Source organism: Grammomys surdaster, unplaced genomic scaffold (assembly GCF_004785775.1).
Source record: "Grammomys surdaster isolate TR1022 unplaced genomic scaffold, NIH_TR_1.0 126086, whole genome shotgun sequence".
Lineage (NCBI taxonomy): Eukaryota > Metazoa > Chordata > Mammalia > Rodentia > Muridae > Grammomys > Grammomys surdaster.
In genome coordinates, this window is record NW_021620894.1 from 3,820,057 (window position 1) to 3,838,322 (window position 18,266).

Here is an 18,266-nt window from a genome sequence, read left to right on the forward strand (position 1 = left end):
CTGATTTCCAAAAATTGTCCTCTAACTTCCGCATGTGCACACACATACACACACACATCATACGACACACCGATGCATGTACATACATCTTAAATAGTTAATTGAAAAAAAAATAAAAACAAAATTTGAAAGCAAGGAACCATTTGACCACTAGAAGAATAGTTACTGGTTTGTTTTTAAAGACAGAGTCTTACTATGCAGCCAAGGTTGGCCTCAATCTAGCAATTCTCCAACCTCAGGTGCTGAGACTACAAGTATGGACCACCATGTCTGGGTAAGTTAAAATAAAATTGGAAAGGTAAGGAAACAGGGAGAGAGACACACAGAGACAGAGACAGACAGAGAAACATAGAGAGAGACGGGGGAGTGTATGTTAGCTTACATGTGGAAGTTTCAGCTAGCCACTGGCTCTTCTACCAAAATGTGGTCTCCTGTTTCTGGAGTAGGAAGAAGGGGGGTGTCTGACCAAGCTCTGGGTGGCTCTGCATATACTTCAAGGTCAGGTGATCTCAAGAAATTCCCCCATGGCCTTTTCTGATTGCTACATTCAAATGCTGCCCCCAAATGTGGTCAGCCTTGATTCCTGTCAGGCCAAGCTGTGGTAGTGCTTGTGCCTACATGGGGCCTGACTCCTCCTGTCCTAACTTAGTCATTCTTCCTCCTTAACCTTAGCCTTAGTTCATGAATTGCTCCGGAATACCCGTGTCCAGTGTCCTCTGTTATAAAAAGCAATGGGGTCACTGTGGTGTTTAGATACAAGACTCCACAATGAACTCCAGGCCCCCCCCCCCCCCCAGCACTCACAAGGCAAACCCATGGTCTGTTGGTCTATGGCTCTACCAGCTCTCTCTTGCTCTCTCTCTCTCTCTCTCTCTCTCTCTCTCTCACTCTCTCTCTCTCCCTCTCACTTTCCTTTCCTCCCCTATTTCTCTTGCCTCTCTTTATCTCTCCCTCCTTCCCTCCCTCCCTCCCTTCCCCCTCCCCCCAATATAATTCAACCTGCCTTACACAGATAGGACCTTGAGTCAGAGTTGACAAACTCCATTTCTGTCTGAGGGTGGGGGTGGGAGGAGGGGGCGGGTCGGTTAGAGGAGGATCCTAATGAGTCACTTCCCCTGCTTTACTTCCTTTTTCACTGATACAGCATCCCCGGTGGTGTGGGAGGGAGAGATAACCAGGTCCAGGCTAGAACCTCTTCGGTGAATGCAGAAGCAGAGGGTGTATGCTTGTCTGTGGAGTTCTCTTTCTTGCCGGCAACTCCTCCTCCATTGGCCCCCTCCCCAGTCAAAAGCCCAATCTTCTCTTTCTTCAAGTGATTGACAGGGGACAAGTCAAAAGCCCGGTTGCTCTCTCCGAGTTATCTGGGGCGGGACTCATTCCTTGGATGGGGCGGGACATGGAGAACCTGAGAGCGGACAGAAAGGCTGCAGTCCTCCAGCTAAAGTATTTAGAATTATGGCACTGTGCAGTTTGAGGCTGGCAGCAGGTATTAACTTTCATTAACTGCCTTCCCAGATGCAGAAACAATTGGATCACATCATGTATCTTCCCCACTGAAAGCTGGGAGTGGTGGTGGGGGGCATGACACATCTTCAAGGTCAAGGGAAGCCAAGGCACAGCATACTCAGTGACCTCAGACTCGAGGGGCTGCTTTGGCTGCACCCACTGTCTTTTTCCCTATCCCTTTTGATGAGCTCCTGGGCAGGTGGATAGAAGGGTGACACTGGAGGTACAGCCAGGCTCTGGTCCCAGCAACCATCATGTGACCTTTGGCCTGTCCTCCACCCTTCCCAAGCTTCTAAGAAATGAAAGGGGCTCACGGAGCTCTCAGACCCTTCCCAGTTCTAATAGCTCATGTGTTTTTCTGTGCCCAGGGAGTCTCTTTTACCCACAAGGGGAGGAAGTGGGGCTGTGGTTTCCCCCACCTTGAGCTGAAATGAGTAGATAAAACAGAGGTCCGGGCTGCAGGGAAGGAGGGGGCGTGAAGAATCCTCACTGGAAACTGGTACCAGATACCAAAGCAAGGGTCATGCTTACAATACCGAGCGCTAGATAAAACAGTCACACCAAACTCTAGCCCCTTCCTCATGAGCGGCAGTCAGCCTTCACTGTAGAAGGGACCTTATCGGCTCTCTCTAGGTCATGGGACATGGTCCAAAGCTCCAGCTGGTTTCCCCCAAAGACTTCATTCCATTGGCATCCTCAGAGGATTGGTTCTGGGACCCTATCCCTCACACCCAATACATTGATTTAAAAATAGATGCAGAGGTCCCTTGTAGAAAATGGCATGATGACACATGACTATCCTCCCCAAAGCTTTTCTTTTCTGTTTTCTTTCTTTCTTTTTTTTTTTGAGACAAGGTCTCTTTATGTATTCCTGGCTCCCAAATACTTGAAAACAATCTCTGATACCGATAAGGCCAACTGTAATATATAATTACTATACTCTTATGATGTAGAGAATGTCAGGAAAATTTTCTGCGTATTCAGTTCAGACCCACATCTCTTTTAATACCTTTGATTGGTGACTGATTGAATAACGCACCTGGCAGAGAGCGCGAAGTGTACTGTTTTATGTTCAGTAGTAAAGAGTACAGAAAAGACAAGACGAGAGCAATTCTTTGGTTAAAACAAGGTGGCAGGCTTAGCTTATCATGAAGTTTGGTGGCTGGAGAGATGGCTCAATAGTTTAGAGCACTTGTTGCTCTTGCAGTGGACCTGGCTTCACACCCCAGCACTGCACGGCAGCTCACAGCCATCACAACTAGAAAGTTCCGAGGGATCTGATGTCTTCTTCTGACCTCCAGTGTCAAGTACAACACACATGGCACACACACATACATGCAGGAAAAATACTCATACACATGAAATAAGGTAAGCAAATCTATCCTGTGCCCCATTTGACCAGGGAGCCCCTATTTCAGACGATCAGGGAGAACTCTGCTGAAGTGAAACAGCCTGGTTCTGTTTGCTACATGTATAATCCTACTTGGTCCAGCCTGCTCCCCTCATACTTCCCCTCCACGCCAAACCTCTCCAGGTGACTTCACCCTGTCTGTCACTTCAGTCCTAATCACCATGGCATTTTTTTTAAATTAAATCTATTTTTATGTTCGTGAGTATTTTACCTGTGCATATGTCTATATCTATGAACAAGTATATGCAGTGCCCAAGGAAACATTAAGCAGGTATCAGATCACCTGGAACTGGTGCCATAAAAGTTTGTGAGCTGCCATGTGGGTGCTGGGAATTGAACTCAGGTCCTCTGGAAGCTGCCAATGCTCTTAACAGCTGAGCCACCTCTCCAGCCCTCACTCTGGCGTTCTTATGTCATCTTATTTGACATTAGAACATGCTCTCCCTTCTGGGTTTGTTCTCTGGTTGTTTCATGTGTCTCTTCTCCTTAGCAATGTTGACCAATTCTCAAGAGAGGAATTGGTGCCCTCGATGGCTTGAATGTGTCCTGCAGGAGTCTGTGTACCAGAGATCTAATTCCCATGTTTGTGTTTGGAGGTAGGTTCTTTGAGAAGTAATTGAGATTAGCTGATGTCAGGGGGTGAGGTCCCAGTGATGATGTCTTTGGCTTTCCATGAAGAGGGCGAGACTTGAGCTGGCACACTGGTTCTATGATGTAATGTCCCTCGTCATGGTATAGTACACCAGGAAGGCCTTCACTGGGAATTGGGCAAATACTGGGACAATGCTCTTCAGCTCCCCACTAAATAGGGATTTTTAGGGATGAGAGAGGGTGACTGGTTTTATAGATTGGCCAAAATATGGCATGGGTGGTGGTGGTGGTGGTGGTGGTGGTAAAAAGATACATCAGAAAGAAAACTGGGTGTGGAAAAGTAGCTTGTTCAGGTAGACTATATATGTTTCCTTCAGTTGATTCTATGCTTTAGTACAAATATTTCAAATATCTGTATTTGTTAAATGGTAATAATTAATTTCTCCATTTTTTTAAAAAAAAATACGTTGATATAATCCCAGCCCAAACAAAGGAATGTAAAGTTTCAGCTACTTGAGGCTTTAGTTTAGATACCTAATTATTTTTGATTGTGGCAATCAGTCCCACTCTGGGTCAGACCTCAATGACCAGATTAGGAGACATGTTGGGCAGTAGAGTTCTTGTCTAGCAAGTTTGAAGTCCTGGGTTCTATTCCCGGCACCACAGAGGAGAGCCAAAACCCTAGGCACCTGTTTCTCTAAAGGCGGGGATGGATCCAAGACAAGGTGCAACAGTGATGGATCTGAGGTGGGGGCCAGTGACTTAACAAAAGCATCCCAGAGAGACTGGGAGCACCACTACCAGCCATGGCTCCCTGGAGGATGATCAGCTGCTGCAGAAAGCCGATGTGTGGGGTCTCTACTCCTTCCTCCTCATAATGAACACGGCCTTCAGTAGTGCAAGGCTGCAGCCAGCCAGGCAGAAACACTGCCTTTGAGAGGCCCTAGACAACACAACAGCTCTGGCAGAGTCAAATCAAATCATCCAATCAAAACACCTAATTATAGGGCAGGCTGGAGCCAGGAGGTGGGTCTTGTTGGTGGCCCTGAAGCTGAACACAGTTAGGCTGGAAGCATCTCTAAGACCAGTCGTAGTTGATCTCAGCCTGGAACCAGCCCGTGTGGCGCTAATTCAAAAGGCTTGGCAGAGAGGGCTCGGTACACCTCCTAGGGCCGCAGAGGTAAACCCAGGCTGCTTCCAGGAAGACTGGAAGATGTGGAGGGGATGGAGGGAAGATGCTTCTCAGTGTAAGAGAGTTTGAAGTTTGCTTTTGGGGACCCGGCTGCCTTATCTATGGAGAGACACTGTATCTGACTTAGTGCAGGATATCCATTGTCAGGCATGACTTTAAAATTCTTGGCTTTTGACCAGGCACCAAACAGGAAAAGGCAGGGAACATGGACAAACATGTGACTGCAATCCCAAGCCTCCCATATAGAGCTCCTGTCTTCAGGTGTTCATTTCCTGGCATTCACATACTCATGTTCCTTTAAGCCTACGTAGTCTCCCCCCACCCCGAAGCTTGTTGCTAGTGTATCTTCCTCAGTGATATTTGCTTAAAACCAGTTTCCAGCTTGACACAACCCAGAATCATCTAAGAAGTGAATCTCAGTGAGGGATTGCCTGATAGACGTTCGAGAGCGGCTTAGAACAGACCACACCAGACCAAACGGTTCCAAGTGGAGTTTATTCAGGAGATAGGGGAAAGATGAGGAGTGGGGAAGAAGAGGAAGAAGATGGAAGAAGAGAAGAAGAGAGGAAGAAGAGAGCGAGGTCAGGGGCTTCTTTCTGTTTTATATGGGCGGTGATGTAGCCTCTCCCAGGTAAAGGTGAGGTAGCCAGGTGGATTCTGGGAGTGTATGGCGGTTGCTTTGGTAGCAATGTGAGGGTCGCCTAGATGTGATGTCACTGGTTTCAGAGCCTGATACCAACATGGGCTATATCAGGTTGGCCTGTGGTCATGTTGGGGGCAGGTAGGCTGTCCTGGCTGCCTTAACGGTTACGGGAATACTTAGCCTGAAACAGGGGAAGACCGTTCCATGGTTTTTAGTCTAGAATTGTTATGAGTAAAGAAAGCTGGCTGAGCCTCAAACACACATCCCTTCATTTCTCCCCATTCCTGACCACAGCTGTGATGCGACTAGCTGTTTTAAGTTCTTGCCTTAACTTCCCCCATCCCAAAGGACCACAATCCGGAATTGTAAGCCGAATAAATCCTTTCTCTTTTATCGACGCTCTGTTGGGATGCTCTACCACAGCAGCAGAAAAGTAACTAGGACACCCCTAAGATTTCCAACCCTAGATTCCTCCTTCCTAAGAGGATAGAGAAGGGGTGAGCGTGTGAGTCTTACTGAGTGATCGCAGGTGTGTATAGTCAAGGAAAGGTGAGGTTGACGGAAGAGTTTGGCTTAGAATCTGAAAACCCAAGTGAAGAAGCATGTCCCTCCCTGCCTTGCAACTCCCTAGAGTCTCATGGTTCTGCTGAGAATCAACATTCTAGAAAGGTAGAATTGAAATGGCACCTGCCAGGAGAATTCAGCAGAGTCGGGGTTCGCAGCTTCCCTGGACTCGGTTCACAAGATGCCTCAGAGAAGAATGGTTTCTCCCTGACTGTGCAGCAGCTCGATGGGTGGATTTAGTCCCTTGCCTGAGGGACAGTGCTGCTATCACAGATAATATTACCCTTCCCATACACAGTACTGGCTGAGTGGAGGTCTTTGCAGCGTTGAGAGTTTAAATTAAAAGTGTACAATTCTGGGGGTATAACTGAGGCCGTATCAAATATGTGAGTAGAATGGCCATCTAGCCTGATGGGTATAGCGGAAGGAGAGAGGAAGGCTGGCATCTTCCACTGGTGCTCATCCATCATCAGCATTGGTAATCCTTCTTCTTTAGGGTGGACAGATTTTGTCTTTGGGACATTGATCTTCCTTAGTAAGCATACTAAATACAGAGCCCGAAACTTTAGGCCAAGACTGCTATTTACCAGAGATTCAGGGAAACTTTTTTGGATACTGTGATCTCACCAATTAAAGTAAAAATGATGTGGCCTGGGCCACATGAGTACTGAGACATTGCCCCCTCACCTCCAGCCACCCCCCCAAAAAAAGAGTGGAATAATAATTATATATCCTCATAAACTTTCACTAGTGGGGTGAAGTGGTCAAACATGGGGAGCTGAGTTTGAATTATTGCCACCTCTCAGGATTGGGGAGCCTTTGGGAACATTTGGCAACACAGCTAGCCCATGGTTGCTTTATTGATTGCCTCATGATACAATTATACACAGTGTGCTGTTTAGGGGGTTTTACTTATACAGCACCTGGTGTACATGGGCAATTGGTGAATGTCTTGTGTTAATATTCTAGAAGCTCCATGCAAAGCACGCTGCAAATCACTGTGATTATCTTTCTAGGCGAGCGCTGCCAATACACAGAGCGCCTTCACATAGCAATAATTATCAGCTACATACAATTACGGCATCCACAGAGGCAGCTCTGCTCTGGGACTCAGCTGGGAGATTAGTATCATTTTGCAATGACTACATTCCAGGCTGCCAACCCCACAAATTAGAGACCAATCAGAGACGGGCATGTGGTACATGAATCAGCTGCTTCCCTGGGGAGGGGTTCTGATGGCTTCGAAAGCCACAAGGGAGCCAACCTGAGAATGTGTCAGTAGACAGTTCTTCCTCTCACAGTGGCAATAACCATCCTGTCATGTGTGGTCTAGGGTACAGAAAGTAGAGGGACCACTCAGATAAAGAGAATATTCTGTCATCCCAGATGACAGATGTCATCCATGAAGATGTTCTCCATGTAAACACAGCCAATGGTGAGGACTCTCCTACATTCCATACCCTTCTCTCCCTAATATGTGGTTTTATGAGAGCCAAGAGGCTTAAGGATATGTCAGCTTGAAGCATCCATGTGTGCGAAAGGGGCAGGTATTGGCACACAATTCGGAGCCACTCTTAGCGGGTCACATGTTTCTTGTCCTTTGACAAAATTATTATTTCTTGTTCTGGGTTCAAAATCAATTTTAGGAAGGAAATGGAAGGATTCAGAGAAGACCCAAGAAGAAGATAAATGTGTCGGTCAGCGTTCCATAATTAGTTACACAGACAAACGATCTCGTCCAGGAAAAGAAAGGAGGTTAAGTAACAGGCTGGTCTCTGTCATCACTGCGAACAGGGAAGGGTTGCAAGGATTTTCCTGCCACATTGTATTTGCATTGGAGCTCAGTGATTGGGCAGTAGAAGAGGTAGGCAGAACCAGGAGTTGGGAGGAGGAGAGAAAGAGAGAAAGAGGAAAGGAAGGAGGGAGAAGAAAATGGAGGCAAATGTATGGGTCTCTAGCAGTCTCAAGTAATTATTCATGTCAAAAGGTTAGATATTGGGCAACAATTCTAATTGTGTGGGCATCTTGTGTATTGAGTATTTGCTGATATATAAATCCACTGAATAATCTTTAAGCATTCTTTCTACTGGGTACTTCAAGGTTAGTGGGTATTGTCTGCTCTGAGCCAAGAACCGTGAGGGTGGTGGAGTTGACCCAAAGGCCATATTTGGAGCCATGGAGTCCACAGAGCTGGCCAGAGAAGGCAGCAGCCAGGACAGCTTTTCGTGGGTCCCAGGCCAGCGCTCCTGGCTAGCCAGTGCTGTGTGTCGGAGCAGAGACATAGAGCACCAACATGGTGGCGGTTCAGGAACTAGCCGAGCCACGCACCGTTTTTCAAAATTCTCACGATACAGGGAAGAAGTAAGTTTCTGTCCGTTTTAAGCCACTGTGTGAGGGAGCTCAATTTTCTTTTTTCTGTCACTGCATCTCTTAAAGCCTGTGGCAGATCTCCAAGCTCTCAATTTTGCAGCACGGGGAATCAGCATCCCATCCTGATTTCAAAGCCAAGGCTGTGTGTTCCCCACAACGTCACACACTCCTCTGTCTCCTTACCTGCTCGGTGTCTCAAAATCCCTTCAACAGGTAGACCACTATTAGGCCAGATGCTCAGCACACTCTACTGGCTCAGCATCATCATCCCCACTGCACAGATGAGGAAGTCGAGGCTCAGAAGGGTAAACAGTATGTGCACAAGGCAGTATGTGAATCTTAAGCTGCAGACACAGGATTTGAACTTAGGGAGTCTTGACTATAGAAGTGTATCCTCAGCTGCAAACCCTCAGCGCTAGAGATGCTCTTTTGTTCCGTCCAGGTTGAACAGCTCTACCTGTTTTCTTTGTGTCTCTATAATGAAAACTTTCCAACATTCTCATGACCTCAGGGCCCCTGGCTGGCCCTCCCCCAGAGTTGGTTTTTATCTCTTAACTGCAGCAGCCTACACTAGCCACTATCACTGCAGGTGCTGACCCTATTGTGTACAAAGAAATTAAAATGTAGGTTATCTTTTTTTTTTTTTTTTCTCAACAGCCCCCATGGGACTGGCTGGGTGGGGGAAGGTGACTCCAGCAGAAGAGACAATGGTTCAAAGTATCAGAGCTACCACTTAAAACACGGGACCCATGACACTGGCACTTTTGTCTCTTCCGGTACGTATTTTTCTCCCTTCCCATATTTATTTATTTTTGGTCTTCTGAGACGAGGTCTCGCTAGACAGCCTAGGCCAGCTTTAAATTCTCCATCCTCCAGTCCCAGCTGTCCTGGTACTGAGATCACAGATGTCCACCGCTGTGCCTGGCTTCCCTTCTTGTCTGACTTTGTCTCAGCATGGCTCTCACAGCAAAGAGAACAAGCCCCAGGTATCGGCTGCTGCCACCAGGTCGCTCTGCCCTGCTCTTTCTGAGGACACGCTCTTACTTATTGGTTCATTTCATCCCCGGTGTGTGTGTGATCTCACTTGGGCAGCCTCAGGAATCTCTCAGCTGCTGCTTCCCCCTCCTTTACATTCCTGAATGTTCAGTCCTCCCTTTGATAAAATTACCTTGGACCAAGCCATTGTCTTGCTTAAAAATCCTTTAGAGCATCTACGTCCCTGCTTAGTTCTCCTGCTCCCTGCTAACCCGTAGCCTTGGAAGCCTCCCCACCACCCAGTCATGCCCTGCACTTCTCTGTAGGGGTCCCAGCTACTGAGTTTGTTCTTCTACTGGAGTTGTTCATATGCCCCTTTTTTACTTCCGGGAATTAAAGGATGACTTGAAGACCAAGCTAAAACTTAACCTAATCAGGAAAAAAAAAAAAAAAAAAAGTTCCAGAACTGTCCTTTCTGAATCGCAAATCTCCCAGCAACTCCCACAAGTCCCTTATCTAGATTCCCCCAGAGGGCTGTGCGGTCCTTCAGAATAAGGTTCTGTGTCTTATCTGCTTTGTCTTCTAATGGAGCGCACAGTGGATGTCCTGAAAATGCATAAAGTAAGAATGGAGGGGCTGGTGGGATTGCGCCATTACTCAGAGCATAAACATGCTTGCTGCCTATGCCTCATGATCCAAGTTCAATCCCTGGAAACCGCCTGGTAAAAGAGAACCAACTCCCTCCACAAGCAGGCCTCAGCCCGCCACACAGGCATGTGCGTGCGCGCGCAGCATGCACATGCGCACACACCACACTCAAAGTTAAAATATGAAAAACATTTAAAAGAACGGAACGATGACCCGTCTTCTGCGGCCTCTCAACACGTCACAGAATTCTTCTGTTAGCCCTCGAAGTCCCAACTCAGTCTGTTCCTTCCACATCCACGGTCACACTGCATTGAGAATGCTCTTCTCCTGACACTGCGATTCTCCCAGGGAGGAGGTACCAGCCTGGGCACACAGCCCAGCACACGGCAGGGCGGCTTTGCCAGCCTCCACCTCAGGTGACTTAAGCCACAACACAGTGTTTTGACTTCACATGATGGCGGGCACCCTCTGCTTACTGTCTTCTTACGTCAAAGGAGATCCTCCTCCTCCTTGGGGCCATTCTAGGCCTAGAACCTCACTTCTGAAAAAGCTCTCCATCTGCCCACCCACCATTCACTCAGCCTTCCAGTCCATACTGAGTGTCTAAGAAGGACGGGGCTTTTGCACTTGGCACGGGCAGATTCAGCAAGAGATCAGGGTCTCTGCCCTCCAGGAGCTCAGTTAGGCCAAAGGGATCAATCCTGACCCTTATATGCATACACCCCTACCACTTAAAACATGGCAGGGAGGAAAGGCTAACTCTCCCCACAGACAGGGAAGGATCTAAGCTGAGCCTGGGTGGGTCTGTGGAATGTTGTCATCCGGACAAGAAGAGAGATGGGAACACTGCTAGTTATCACCAGGCCACCAACAAGGGGTAAGGGAACACTGGGAAAGAGAAAGACGACTGCATTTTCTCAATAAGGGAAACTCTTTGTTCTCAAAAGCCTGTGCTGGTTGGTGAGATGGCCCAGTGAACAAAGGTGTCTGTCAACAAATCTGAAGAGCTGAGGTGAGCCTCCAGCACCCACAGGGTAGAAGGAGGCAGTCAACTCTCAAGAGTTCTCCTCTCATCTCCACACAAGCCATGCCCAGCCCAAGTAAATTCATAAATGTAGTTTTTTTTTTTTAAAAGCCCGTGGAACACTATTCCTTTTTTAAATGAAGAAAAGGTATGACCTCAATTGATAACCAGAAAAGGTCTAGTGTCATCTAAACAGTTCCAGGAAAAGCCCTAAATGACCCCACTGTCACCCAGCAATAACCATAACCATATCTGACACATTTTCAAATGTGTGTGTGTGTGTATGTGTGTGTGTGTGTGTGTGTGTGTGTGTGTATGGGATTGGAGTTGTCTTCTTTGACAATAAACTATCTGAGGTCAAAGATTTTTGTTATGCTATGCCTTGAATCCCAAGGGCCTTAATCAGCCTCGGGTACATAGTTAATGGACAGGCAGACGTTGCTGAATGAATTGGCTGTACCTGCTCCCTGCCAGGAACTGTTACATATCAGGGATGAAGAAATGACCTAGACCTTCCAGCTAGTAGGCTTGCAATCGATTCTGTACTGTGATCAGACTCCTAATGAAGCCTTTTTGAAGTGGTAGAGAATTTTCTGTTTCAAAGTTTGGAAAACAAAGACCTTGGGCAGGCTGAGAAGTGAGCTTTGTAGACTGCTGGGCAGGAATGCCCCTGGGAAGGCATAGCTGCTAGCCGCCCTCCACAGCTAATCTAGTGTCTCCTATAGGGGCCTCAGCTGGCCTTCCTTGGGTTGAGAAGGACAGTAACACATTTGGCCCACTCGCTGTTATACGAGATGCATAGCATCACACGAAACACACACAGGCGCATGCGACTGCATTCACATGATACATACATGATACATACATGATACATACATGATACATACATGACACATACATGACACATACATGATACACGTGTGACCACACACAGAGATACAGCTCAGTTTGTGGGGTGCTTTGTCAGGCTCTGAGTCAAGCACTCTTCATCACGGAATTCCCCCCACACAACACTCATACATGGATGCACTGTCACACAGACACATTCACACACAGTCAAGTATGTTCAAATAAGCACGGCGACGACACACAAGTAGCTCACAGCAATATACATGCTTAACTGCACACAGCAATGCCCATGAACTTACCCAGCACACACTGGCATGCATGTACTCACCCACACGCACATCTAATACTCTCTCTCTCTCTCTCTCTCTCTCTCTCTCAAACTCACATTCCTACATAAACATTCATGTGTGCACACAGCACAAACTCACACGTCCACACCCCCACACGCCCAGGCTCAGCTGTTTAAAGGGGCAGCACCCAAAATTTTCTTCTGTTTCAAAACAGGAAACCTGCGTGGTGCAGTGGGTGCTGGTGAAGGGCTGCTGAGAAGGGTCCGGGTGCAAGGCTAGACACTGAAAGACACCGTATGTCATTTCCTTCACAGGCAGGAAAGCTGAGCTCTGTAAAGTCAGGACTTGGCCCGGGTCCTACACAGGATCGTCCTGGCTAGGAGAGGTCTCAACAGCTCACCTATGTAGCCATCCAAGTCACAGTGTCTGCCCTTTGTGAATCTTTAATCTTCGGGACAAGATCATCTGGGAGGTTATCATGTGCCCATTTCACAGATGAGGAACTGAGAGCAGAGATTAAGTTCTTTGTTTCCAAGGTCCCAAATCAGACTTTGGTCACCCAACTCTCTGCTGTCAGGACTGTCACAACTTAAGTCTCCCACTCTGGCTCTGTCTCTTTTTCGAGACAGAGTTTCTCTGTGGAACCCTGGCTGTCCTAAAACTCCTCTGTAGACCAGACTGGCCTTGAACTCAGAGATCTTCCTGTCTCTGCTTCCACGGCACTGGGATGAAAGGTGTGCGCCACCATGCCTGGTGCTACCCTGGTTCTGAATGAAAGAACAGGGCTTAGATGGGCAGGTCTGAGAAAGAAAAGGGAACTGCCCGCCTCACCTCATGGTATGGACTACTTACTATACTCACAGTACTCACTTGCTTGGTCTCTCTCTGTCTCTCTGTCTCTCTGTCTCTCTCTCTGTCTCTCTGTCTCTCTCTCTCTCTCTCTCTCTCCTTTGTCTCTCTCATACACACACACATACACACACACTCACACAAGCATAAGAAGTCATAGAAAAATAACATTTATATAGGTGAATGACCTGCCCTCCCCCCTTCTCTCCCTCCTCATACAGAACAAATATAGCCCAGGATGGCCACAAGCTTTCTGTGCAGCCAAAGAAGACCTTGCACTTGTTATGGTCCCGCCTTTCTGAGTGCTGGGATTACAGGCTGGTGCCGTCGATCATTTCTTTAGCGGTGGGACAGAGCCCTAGCTCCGTGTGTGCTAGGCAAGCACCCCAGCCCTTCCTGTCTCTCTGAAAAAAGAAATGATGAAAACCATTTTTCTTCAGCAGCAGCCCTGTAAAGGACATGGGCCTCCACGCTCTGAAGTGAGCAGAGGCCTTTTGCTGTTTTCTCTACAAAGAGGTGCTGGAGGGTGGGGTCAGATGTCTCAGGCAGCCTCCAGACCAGACGAGGAGGCTAGATCCAGTGACACTGTGCATGAAGGAAGGAGATAAGATGGAACAGAAGGACCAGACCAGATTCTCTGTATGTGACATCATTCACAACCTTCTTTATTTCAGATCTTGCACTCCGAACAGCTGGGCCCTGCAGAGAGGAACAACAGAGACCACAGGAAAGAGAATGGGCTGCACTCAGGGGAAGCCCTGGAATTTCCTTTCCTAGAGACCTTCAGGGTGGAGCACAGAGACTCTTGCTCTTCTCTTTGGCTCGTCTTGTTCGTTCTGACTGGAATGTTATCTTAATCTCGCCTTCTTTCTCCCAGTCCCCCTACTTTCTGCCAAGCCCCCTCCTGAGCCTTCCAGGCTGCACCATTCCCTGAGGTCACACTGCGGCTGGTGATGTCATGCTGTCTGACAAGTGAGGAAGAGTCGACCAGGGAAGGAGATGCCTGGGATGACCTCAGAGACCATCTGTGTGTTGTGCCCTGTTCACGGGGGTTAGGTGGGGACAGGGTCATCGGGATTTGACTCCACCACTGGATCTTTTTAGTCAGCCTGGACCTTTGGCTTGGGCCAGGTGGTAGGCCAAGTTCCTGCTGAGTGTGGGAGAGCTGTCCCCAGGGAGCTGACCTGCTGAGGTGGGATGAAGCCCAAGGACTTGCTCAAGGCTGGTTTCCATGGACAGTAAAAAGGTCCAGGAAGCAAAACCCACGGGAGGAAGAGGGGAGGGGTTGGACGGAGCTGCTGACTCTGATGCTGCCAGGCCACCCAAGTTCAGGGAGTTCATATCTGTGGGGCTTAGGAGAGGGAAAGGGAGTGGCCCACTTGTTCCTTGTGGGTCTGTGCTGTCTGACAAGTGAGGGAAGGCCCCCCTGGGTCTCCTAATCCAAAAGAGTCAGCTTCCTACCAGTAGATGCTGCCTTTGAGGTATTTAGCATAGTCCATGGATCCTTTAGCATGAATAACCACTCCAGGAACTGAGTCCAGTAAAGGGGCTTGAAATGAAACCAACGACAGGACCGTCACACCCCCACCCTACAGAAGTTCACGCATTAATAAACAACATGGCCAAGTCTTGTTTGTAGGACTGTCTCTCTGCCTGGGTTTGTTTCTGCTGGCTGAAATACTGCAATATTAGGACGAGGGTCAAACGGAGAATTTCACAATTCGATGTACAAGAAAACACAGAGCACAGAAGTCAGAGAAACAGGGATTTTTTTTTTTTTTTTTTTACCCTGTGTGAGTCCCTACAGATTCTGATTCATGTGACCTCACAGCCTTTAAATCAGCGGTAAGATAATGCCAATCTGAAACTCTGTGTGTGTGTGTGTGTGTGTGTGTGTGACAGAAATAGACTTTGGGGCTAGGAGAGATGGCTCAGCAGGTAAAGGCACCTGCTGTCAGGCCTGACAAGCTATTTACCCCCGAGGATCTACTTGGCAGGAGGAACGCTGTAGCAGCCATAAATGAACACATCATAGTTATACTGGGTCAGGTGTTACAAAGTAACCAAGAGAGACAGTCTGAGGTATATGGGAGGGTGAGTGCAGGTGACAAGAAACACTGAAGTGTACATAAGGTACGTGAGCATCCTTGGACTTTGGTTTCTGTTTGGCATCCTGGATCCCGCCCCTGGTGGGTACTGAGGAGACACGCTCTGCTCCCAGTAAGCAGCTGCTGGTGTCCTGTCCAAATACTGCAGTTGTGGGCGGCTTGCTCTCTTCAGAGCTGCCTAGTCTGTTGCTTTATTATTTGTTTATTTTACTTTTGGTCTCTGTGTGTGTGTGTGTGTGTGTGTGTGCATACATTTGCAAGTACAAGTACAGTGCTCTCGTGAAGGACACAAGACAATTTGTGGGAATTGGGTCTCTCCTTCTACCATGTGGGTTCTGGGAAACAAACTCAGGTCCTCAGGCTTGGCAGAAAAACTCTTGACCACTGAGCTATCTTGCCAGCCCAGCCAGACTTTTTCAAGTGTGTGCTTTCTCATCTGAGTATCAGAGGAAACCCACCAGTTTCACCTCACCTGGGAAAATCCAACTCCCATTCTGAGATCAAATGCTATATTCTCAGTTACTTTTTTTTTTTCTTGTTGACACCCGACCTGCTTTAAAGCCAGTTGGTAGCTCCTGTAACACTTGGCTACAATCTACTAAAATTATGTCTCTAAGGCTCCAGCAAAATATGGCGTGCGCTGTATAACAGGGGAGCGTTCTGAGTGAGAAGCTGGGTATTGCCCTTCTGGGCACCACAGATGCCAGACAGTGAGCAGACACCCAGTAAATATTTACTGAATGAGCATAACAAAATGGAATCAAATAGTGAGTGTGCAAAAGTCAGACATATAGAGCATCTGACTCTACAGAAAAACACCCAGTTATAGCATTTTCAGAGTAAAAAAAAAAAAACCCATAATAATAATTTAACGCAATCAGCTATCATGAAACACAGGGTGAAAGGGTTGGAGAAGAAATTTTCCCCTTCTTTGTGGGTCAATGTCTGAAGTTTCATGCTCCTCGGTTCCTTTTTTGCCTGTACCCACATCCAAACACAAACGGTCTCACACTGAGACAATGTGGTGTCAGTTTGCCAAACCAGAAAGTAGTCAGAGAAACATTTCCTACCTTATCCTCACTATTGCTTGTTTTTCTGGTTGTTGTACATTGATCGTCTTGAGACAGGGTCTCAGTTTGTATCCCAGGATAGCCTAGAACTCATGCTGTAGCCAAGGCTGGCCTTAAACTCAGAAAGCCTCTCTCCTCAGCCTGGGGCATGCAGGGATCACAGACGTTTGCAGCCATAAATGGCTCTACTTAACCTTCCGTAGACAGTTTTTCTTGGAAGACAAGAGTGTTGTTTTCTTCTAATATAGCAAACTTGGGGAATCGATTTGCACGTGCTTGTGTGGGTCTATTCGCAGGGTCACGTGTGAGGGCACATGTATGTGTATGTGTGTCAAGACCAGAAGTTGTGGTTGGGTGTCTTTCTCGAATGCCTTCTACTTTACTGAAGTACCGTCTCTTGCTGAACTCAGAATTCAATTCTGCTCCTCTGGCTAGCCAGCTTTCTCCAAGGTCCCCTGACTCAGCCAGAATTATGGGCAGGCTTCCATAGTCACCTGACACTTATAGGAATTCGGGTGAATGGCACTCAGCCTGCACGCTTGTGGGCTAAACACTCTGTCCCCCTCGGCTCTCATACTTGCCTTGAAAACAAAGGGAAGCAAGAAAAGATGAGTGGGTTATGATTAAAACGCTTCCCGTGTGCCCAGGTACCACCTTGTATACTTGACATAAGATGCCTAAAATATTTTTTAAAATAAAATATGACTCAAAAGAGCCTCAGAGTATGATAGTCCCACTTTGTCGAGGAGAAACCTGAGTCAGTGAGGTGTTACCTAGCCAAGGTTAAAAGGCTACATGTGTGTTGTTTTGGTGCAATATTAAAATTTCTCCCGCCATCCCCTACATGACTCATTCCTCTACGATCCCCTTCTTCTTTCCATTGCTACGACCAATTTTCCTAAAACAAGCTGGGTAGTTGCTCTAATCCTTTAACGTTGCCAATGTCCCTCCTGTATTCACAGAGGAAACTTCCACGTTCTCCCTTGTTAGTTAGAGAGGTGTCCTACCACTGAGCTGCACTCCTGGATTCACACTCATCAACGCAACTTGTTGTTGTTGCTATTTTTGAGACAGGGTCTCATGTAGCCCAGGCTGGCCTCAAACTCTCACTGCACTTAAAGATGATCCACACCCACACCCACCCACACACACACACACACACACACACACACACACACACAGCCCTTGCCTCTTCTGAGCCATCACATATAAGCTCTTGACATTCTGCACAGTTCCAGTTTCCTTAGTTTGTGCCTAACACTGGGCAGGCTGCTGTTTTATTCCCACTGAAAGCCAAGCCACCGTCTCTTCCTCCCAAGAACTTCTCCTTTGCCTTTAAACAGCCTCTTTCAAACCCTCAACTTCACTTCGATCCCTGACTAAAAAGTAAACTCAGGGCTAGAGGCATGGCTCAGTTCAAAAAGCGCCTGTTGTAAAAAAATGAAGACCGGAGTTTAGATTTCAGCATCCACCCAGGAGAGTGGGGCAGGCAGATGCAAGGTATAGAACTTGGATGGAAAGAATCAAGGACCTACCTCAGACACAGGGACTCATGTGTCAGCACACACACACACACACACACACACACCTGTTGTTATTGTTGGGCACCAACACCAACAACAATAACAACAGGCTGATCATGGTGGCAGACATATTTAACGCCAGCACTCAAGAGGCAGAGGCAGGATGATTTCTGTAAATTCTAAACCATCCAGGGCTACAAAATGAGATCTTGTCTTGATAATAAACAAACAAACAAACAAGTAAAGTCATTCTAATACGGCCCTTCCTCAACACTTGTCTTCCCTAAAGTTCCAAAATAACCCTTCCGTGCCTCTGAATAACAATGGCTAATATTTGCCTGCCATCTAAATGGCATACAAGCGATCTGATTTATACAAGAGCTGAGTGTAAAATTAACAGGCCGCCCAAGGTCCCTGTGTGACTGGTCAGGAGAGGGGGCTTGCTGCACTCAGTTTGATGGGCTCTGTGAAGGTCGCCTGACCCTTCAACAGCACTTCCCATCATAGACACTCCTCCTGTCCTCTCTTACTACCCAGACGACACCGGCCTCCTTGGCTTTTTCCCCTCCTTTCTCTTGCTCCACGTCAGCCTGCTCTCTTCCCCCCAGACACTCTAATTACTGCTAGTCCTTGGGGGTCTGCCCGTCTGCCTT

General features: G+C 47.5%; 1 protein-coding gene across 3 annotated transcripts in view; it reads right to left on the minus strand.

The window, feature by feature from the left end:
- Ubash3b (ubiquitin associated and SH3 domain containing B) overlaps positions 1-18,266 on the minus strand; it is a 138,693-nt gene that overhangs the window by 53,654 nt on the left and 66,773 nt on the right. The window contains exon 1 of one of the 3 annotated variants that reach the window (XM_028755878.1): positions 383-445. The exons of the other annotated variants lie outside the window; for them this stretch is intronic. The gene's annotated coding sequence lies outside the window, so the exon portion shown is untranslated. Of the gene's footprint in view, positions 1-382; positions 446-18,266 lie in introns of those variants that run through there. 3 annotated transcript variants of the gene reach the window in all.